We start from the raw sequence: 8,081 nt of genomic DNA on the forward strand, positions 1-8,081 counted from the left end.
TTCACTGCTATCACAATCTTTTATAATGTCTCTTTCCAGTCCCTCCTTCACCAAGCCCTGCTGAGTGCTAGAGATAAATAGATGTGGCAAAGCCTATGAGGTCGTTTCAAAGTTCAAACTGTGACTATCATTGACTGCTACTGTTGGGGAGATATCAGTATAGGATTTTTAAAATTTAGTTATGCCATTAAAACATAGTATAAAGAATAGATTGTAGATCGGTGATCCTCAATCCTGGTCCTTGGGACCCAGAGTACTGCTGGTGTTCTATCCTACCAGCTGGTTAATTCACCTGTCATCCCATGTGTAAATTAGTCCCTGGTTAAATGGCTAGAATGAAAACCAGCAGCGCTCTGGGTCCTGAAGACCAGAATTGAAAAGCACTGCTGTAGACAAGGACAATTTGCTCTTTAAGGAGTGTTAGGATTTTGCCTGTCATTCTAGCTGCTTAGAAGGCTAATGCTTGGGAATGTTGACGCTAGAGAGTCTGAGAGAATCATGATTGGAAACAAAGTTTCCTGAAACTTCTGGAGGCAACTACTTCACAAGGACTCCTTTATCACAAGAGTGTAATGGTTTATCACACAAGAGTGTAATGGTTGTTTAATGTGCTCCTTATATAATCAGCAGGGTTAGAGAATCCTTAGCCAGAGGACCCAGGAGAAGCATCTGCTGTGCTGAAGTGTCCTTGAGCAAGACACTGAATCCCTACCAGCTCCAGGGCTGCTGTTCTGTAGCTGACCCTGACCTCTTACCTCCCTCCTTTCCTAATGAAGTATCACATTATAATTCACATATATATCTCACTTTAATATGAATAGATTCTCTTATGGTTTTTGCTTGTTCAACACTGCCTTATTTATTTAATAAATTGTATCTAATGCTGGGGTTACTTTTTTGTTTTCAGTGTGACTTATCTGATCACTCCAAGATGCATTAACTGGGCAGATCTACATGTCCCCAAATTCATTTTTTCTTACACTGTGATCCAATGAGGCTAACCACAATGGGACGTGGTCTAACCGCAGCATTAGATATTCACAACAACTTCTTGAGGGACATTTAAAATATTATTGTAAAATATTTGCTTTTTAAGAGAAATACCTCAATACCAAACCAAAATTGCATGACTCTATCAACCAGCCAAAAAGGATTTCAAAAGTATATAAATTTAAACATTTTCGATACAGGTCCTGTTCCCAGGACTGATTATAAGGAATCTTTGTGCTAACTTCCCAATGAGCATTAGGAAGTTGGTCATTCTTTAATGCAAAAAGTGAACGAAGCCAGCATAAAATATTAATGATTCTATCTTTATTCAGCAGCAAAATTTTCCTGATTTAGATAAGCCTAACCCTAACAATGAAATTGGCTCATACTACAGAAACAGATCCTCTGCCAGTGTATCTTTAAACAAACATCCATTAATGTACAACTAAGCTACACAGGAAAACCCCATCTGTGTTTGGTTTTGCCAAGCATGTAGTGTTACCAGGGGCACCGCTAGGAATCTTGGGTCCCCTGACAAAAGTACATTTTAAACAAATTTACAACATAATATTAATTAAAACTGACACAATAAATATATATAATCCCTGGCATGTTATAGGGCCCCTGTATTTCTGAATCATTCATGGTATCCCCCCACTAACGGCGCCCATACCTCACTTACAATCTTACAATCTCTACTTTTTGCTTTCAGAAGTAGAAAATAATGTTTTCACTCAGTGCATTCGTTGCAGCATCAACCTGTGTTGCTAGTATTGATTACTAATCTCTCTTAGACGGACACTGTGTGGCGTGGTCAGCCGACCTTTAACCTTTGTTAACCCAAGAGTCGAGGAAGCTACTTGGACGGAGCTGACAAGTAAGAGTCAGTGGACCCTTGGACCCCAAACCTCCACTTGTTTTTACCAGGGGTTTGATTCTTGGCTGCCTGTACAGTATCTGGCTCTCAACTTCCCTCAATCTATCATCCGTTCTCCTCAAAAACAAACACCTAAAAAGAACACTACATAATCATCGGAGGTGGTAACTAGGAACTAAATGTTCATGATGGGCTGGCTCTGGCAGAAACAGCTGGCAACTTCACGTTCAAAAATAAACTGTTTATTTTGTGAAAACACTGTGAACTGGTCAACGTGACTGAATGGATTCTTCGTAGTAGTTTCAGTGTGAGTGTTTGGCTTGTCCTGATTGGCTAGAATACTAGAATTCAGTTCATTCATGTGATTTGTTTACCCATCACAGCACATTGCACATTTAGGAAACCCTTTCATTTTAACACACCTACTGCTGGTTCAGCCTGCACAATATTGACAATACATGTTCTGCTCTTGCTTTCTTTATGAGTTTTATTTGTATTTTCTATGCAAACAAGGATAATGCACCCACTCAAGGACCCACTCAAATACTCAAAACCAGGGCTGTAGCACGAGTCATGTCTGCAGACACACAAACTCCTTCTCTCCCTATTTTGATTTGAACTTGTCTTGGTCTCAGCCACTATTGGATTTTCAATGTAAGATCTTTGGGTAGGCTAGTATGCTAACTAGCTAACGGCACTCCTCTACCTAGCGCAGACTGTGTTGGCTAATGTTAGCAGATAGTCTGGAGAGTTAGCAGACTTTGATGGTGGTGTTGGAGCCAGTACTGTACTCGCATCTGCCATTAGCCGGTAGGCCTATGGGAAAGATGCTAGATAGCGGGCTAGCTACCAGTGCTGCTAGACCTGGGTGCCTCCAGCTTTCCTGCAATTAGATTTCCATATGTAAAAAACACATCATTTCCTGTGTGCAGCCAAGATTTTCCCTCATTCGTCCTACCCAGGCAAAAATTTCAGTAGCGGTCTATGCGTCTCCAACCATACTGCCAATTAGCATTGTGTAACCTGATACCACAGTCCAGATGGATAAAACTACTATTTATTACTGGAAAAAAGTCTCAGAATCAAGCTTTAAAGACACGTTTGGACCTCACGCTGCTAGTCTGGTTTTGCCTAAATCAAATCTTCTCACAGAAAAAAAAGATATTGGTCTTGATGTGAGACACTCAATAAGCAGTTTATAGTCTGCCTAATGTTATTTTCAGTGCAGACGGAATTAGTCAGAAGCTTATCACTTTGCCTGTATACTGTCTGGTTTAGCCTGCCAGAGCTAAAGTTGGCAGCTTTTAGGCTACCTCCACTAATGTACACACCAGGAAGAGACTGCAGTCAAGCCAGCCTCCACTTCGAAAAACACGGTCAAACTAGCCCCCACGTTGTTTTGCGGTACGCGTATGGGTGGTTGATGTGACATGGCCTTTTTGTGGTTCCAAGCGTCAAACACAAATAAATAACAATTCAATTTGTCAAAAATTTATTTTATATTGTTCAGAACATGCTGCTTTATGTGAACATACTGAACATTCATGCAATTCATCACTCACTTTTTCACAATTTTCAACCAAACATGAAAAAGCTCATATGGTGTGACTGTCCCAAGCACGTTTCACAAAGTTTAAACTTGAATAAAACTAAGAAAAATAAATGCAACTCTCCTCAAAAAAGTACAGAATGATAACACAGATGTCTATTTGTGCGTCTGCTCTTTTCAAAGACCAGGTATAATATTTTGAGTCAGCTCTGATCAAAAAGATTTTGTCCCAGAAATGGATATCATATGGTGTGACACTATATTGTGATATTTAAAACGGGCAATTGTTTGGAGACACTTGGGGAGGAGGGGTCCTTGTTCAACCAGGAAGTACAGAAAACATCTCAGAAGGACAATACATCCATGGTTACAAGGTGAGTTGTCTCTGTCATTTTTTCAATAAATCAAATCTTTTTGGCACTCCCACTTCAGTACCCTTTCCCAGTGTCTTTTAGTGTGACGCTTTTTACATAAAAATGCCAAAGATAAATGACTTTTTTGTCATTATTACTTTTAAATCTATGTTACCATGTTGCAGTGGGTATGCTGTTAGCATGCTAGCGTATAACCACAAGGCCGAATGTTATGCTAAGCGCATATGATCCATTTGTCACACCATATGATATGAACTGTATTTTCTTACACTCAGAATAATTATTAATTTGAGCTAACAATTTATTCTTGTATTTTATAACTAATAGCTAAGTTTAATGTATGTTTTTATCCTTTTTAACACTTTTTTTCTGTCTATCATCACATGAAAAAAAATGTATACCTACTCCACTCAGGGGAAGCCATGCTTACTTACTTCAGCTTCAGCTTACAAACTTCAGCTGACATGGCAAGAAAGATATCATTAACTTGTGATATTCAGTTGTTGTTTAACTCATTTGCTAGAATGAACTTATGCCCTGTATTAAATGAATGTTTTAAATGAATGTTTTAAATTAATGTATTAAATGTATAATATGTAACATTTCCGCATTAAAATATCTAAAAACGACTAGACCTATGTTATATATTTTTTTGGAGTTGTGTACTTACATTATCCCAAATGTTTACAATGTTCAAACCCAGAGAAATCCGTAATTTCATTCAAGGTAACGGTGCGTTTCATTTGGTCGCCTGTCAATGGCGTCATATCCCCTTTACCCCCTAACTTCCGGGGAAACACGGGAAACACCAGCTGATACGTCAGAGAGTGAGGAAGGAAGTCGGCCAACTAGCTAGCTAGCCGCTCTAGTTTCGGACGTTTCTCTGTTGTTTTTTTCATTCTATTGTTTTTATTGCTCACTATTGTTTTTATTGCTCTCCTTTTTTTATTGCTCATGATGGATCACGATTATTCATTCCCGTTTGCTGCGCGTTCTGTCGCCGAAGCTGTCCCCGTAAAAAAACTCCCATGATTCCACGCTACTTCAAACTAGTCTGTGGAAACAGGACGTTTCCTTTTAATTCTAATCTGAATTTTGAGGGAACACAGTTTATATATGACATTTTAGAGGGCTTTAATTTTGAAATTCCACATCAGAATGTCCTGAGATGGTCTGGGTGACACTCTGAGGTGGTCTGCTATCATTCTGAAGTGAAATTGGTCTGTGAAAACAGGACATTTCCTTTTAATATCAATCTGAATTTAGAGGGAACACAGTTTATATATGACATTTTAGAGGGCTTTAATTTTGAAATTGCACATCAGAATGTCCTGAGATGGTCTGAGTGACACCCTGAGGTGGTCTGCTATCATTCTGAAGTGAAATTGGTCTGTGGAAACAGGAAGTTTCTCAATGACACTCTGAGGTGGTGTACTGTCATTTTGAAGTCAGATTGGTCTTTGGAAATGTATTCTTTATTATTAAGTTTGACTAATTATTCACACAATTGAAATGAGAAAGCCTCTTTTCAAAGCCTCAATTTTTCTCTGAAATACAGTTTGCAGGCGGTAATTATTCATTTTATTTATTATTTAAGTTATTAATTTTGTTTTATTTATGTATGTATGTATACTATTTATTTATTTATTTATTTATTTACGTATTCATTCATTATTGACAGACTGACTAATTTATTGAATGTATGTGAAATCACGTTCACGTCCTATCACGTTCACCGGAACGCCTTTTATTTTGAAATCAGTTCTTACACGCTCTTACCTAATGCCTAGTATATACGCGTACCGCAAAACAACGTGGGGGCTAGTTTGACCCATGGGGTTTGACCGTGTTTTTCGAAGTGGAGGCTGGCTTGACCGTAGTAGGAAGAGGTGGTTGCTTGAATGTAATTGGTTCTAGCACCATGACTGTTGTACTCATTTGCATAATATTACATACCGGTATTTCAAATTTCCTCATGGCGTCACAGGCTTGGTTCGCGTCACCTATCCCATCATGCTGTGTGCACACGGTTATTCATTTCTCATTGTTTTAGGTGTGACCTAATTGGAGAGGGCTGGAGCCTAGGAACATTCAGTGTTCGATATGAGGCACTGGAATTAGGGAGAGGAGACGGCAGATTCCACAAAAAGGAGATTTATTGTGGCTTGGTCATTCCCTTTAAAGTCATTAAGTGGTGGGTTTTTAGACGCACTTAGCGAGCACAAAGGGAAGGCCAGTCTGGTTGGTGGTAGAGCAAACCGAACAATGGTTTCTCCTCCTAGTTATCAGAGAGCTCAGGCTCAAAGGCAGATTGAGCACACCTGTGTCTGGCTGACCTCAGACAGCAGGTGTGTGCTTGTTGCTCCTCCCAGAGCTCAACAGGGGTGATCCCAGACATGGAAGACTTTCAACATTGCCGGCCCCAAAACTGTGAGCAGTTTTGAATCTACATTCATGTCCATTATGCGTCATCATCTTTGAGCTCAGGCAATGGAACCAGCCGTGCAACTGGTCTGAGGCAAGTTTGGGTTTTGACCTGTACCTCTGCTGTTCTGACCCGACCATCCGATCCAGGGTGTGTTTGGATCACCCTTCCGATGGGCCAGAGAGAACGGGGAAGCTGAGAGTCCACAATCAATACAACTTTACCACTTTCAAGGTTGCTGGTGTCGACACGCCACTTAGGGCGTATTTGCAGATTGGGAACATAATGACGGATGAAGCTCGCCCAGAAATGGTCTGTAAGAATTTGGCTATGGCGCCAACGTCGCTTCCCAATGAGCTCATCATTGTTGTACACCACCTGCGGAAGTGAAGCATCCCGCCACCCCATGAGGAGCATATTTGGAGTGACAGGGTCAGGGTCTGCAACGTCAGATGAAACATATCCAAGCGGTTTGGAGTTCATGATGCCTTCAACTTCTACTAGAACCGTGCGCAGGACCGCTTCAGGAACTGACTGGCTCCCTAGAACTACTCGCAGAGCATCCTTGACTGACCTGATCTCCCTTTCCCAGATGCCCCCAAAATGTGGGGAACCAGGGGGATTGAAGTGGAAAATGATCTGGTGGTCAAGCAGCTGTTCTTGCAAACTTGGCACCATAGTGTTGAAAGTCTTATCCAGCTCTGCTTGCCCTCCACGGAAGTTAGTGCCCCGATCTGAGAAAAGTTCATGGGGCCGACCTCTCCTCGAAACGAAGCGACGGAAGGCCAAAAGAAAGGCATCAGTGTCTAGATTTTCAAGGATTTTCAAGGATATCCAAGTGAACGCAGCGTGTTGTCATGCATTTGAAGATTATGCCCCAGCGTTTCTCTGTCCGACGGCCGATCTTGATTGTGAATGGACCAAAGCAATCCACTCCAGTTGACCAGAATGCCAGTTTGAAGAGACGCAGTCGTGCTGGTGGCAGATCAGCCATTTTGGGTACATCTGGAGAGGCTCTCCATCTCTGACAATGCTGGCATGAGCGCTGATGCTGTTCTTCCTCTCAACAACCAGTATCTCCGGCGGATTTCACTAAAGACTCTCTCTGGTCCTGGGTGCAATAGACGCTCATCATGATCTTTGATGAGGAGCTGAGAGATGTGGTGGTTGGGGTCCAAGACAATAGGATGGATCATCTCTGAGTCAAGATCAGTAGCTCTCCGGAGCCTTCCTCCTACACGGATGAGACCTAGGCTTTGGTCGAACTCAGGAGCCAGAGACAACAACCTGCTGTTCGATGAGATACTCTTGCCAGATTGTAAGGCGGCAAGCTCAGCTGGAAAGTTGTCCTCCTGGACTTTCCTGAGAAGGATAATCTCGGCGGTCAGAGTAGAATCTGACATTGAGGATCTGGCAAGAAGATCAGCTGCCATTGTGAGAGCATCCAAATACAACACTGAGAAACATCCAGGGATGCCAGATCGGAGTAAGAGTGCAGAGATATACTGAGGATACTGGTGGGTTTCCTCAACTCACTAGCCTCCTCTTCAGAATGAGCGGAGAGTTCAAGGGTTGGCCACTGTGTGTCAGAGAGGAGCAGGAAAGGGGGGCCCTGACTCCATCTCTGTGGTTGAGCTAGGTCTGACAGGGACTTTCCCCGAGTGAGATCATCAGCGGGGTTGTAGGCGCTGTCCACATACCTCCAATCCTCAACCTTTGTCAGCTCTTGGATCTCAGCGATACGTGTGCCCACAAACACTTTATATCGACATGAGTCAGACTTCAGCCATCGCAACACTGTAGTAGAATCACTTCAAAAGGTAGTTTGTTGGATGGGTAAGGTGATTTCCTCCTGGATCAGGGAAG

This window comes from Centroberyx gerrardi, chromosome 17 (assembly GCF_048128805.1).
Source record: "Centroberyx gerrardi isolate f3 chromosome 17, fCenGer3.hap1.cur.20231027, whole genome shotgun sequence".
Taxonomy (NCBI): Eukaryota; Metazoa; Chordata; class Actinopteri; order Beryciformes; family Berycidae; genus Centroberyx; species Centroberyx gerrardi.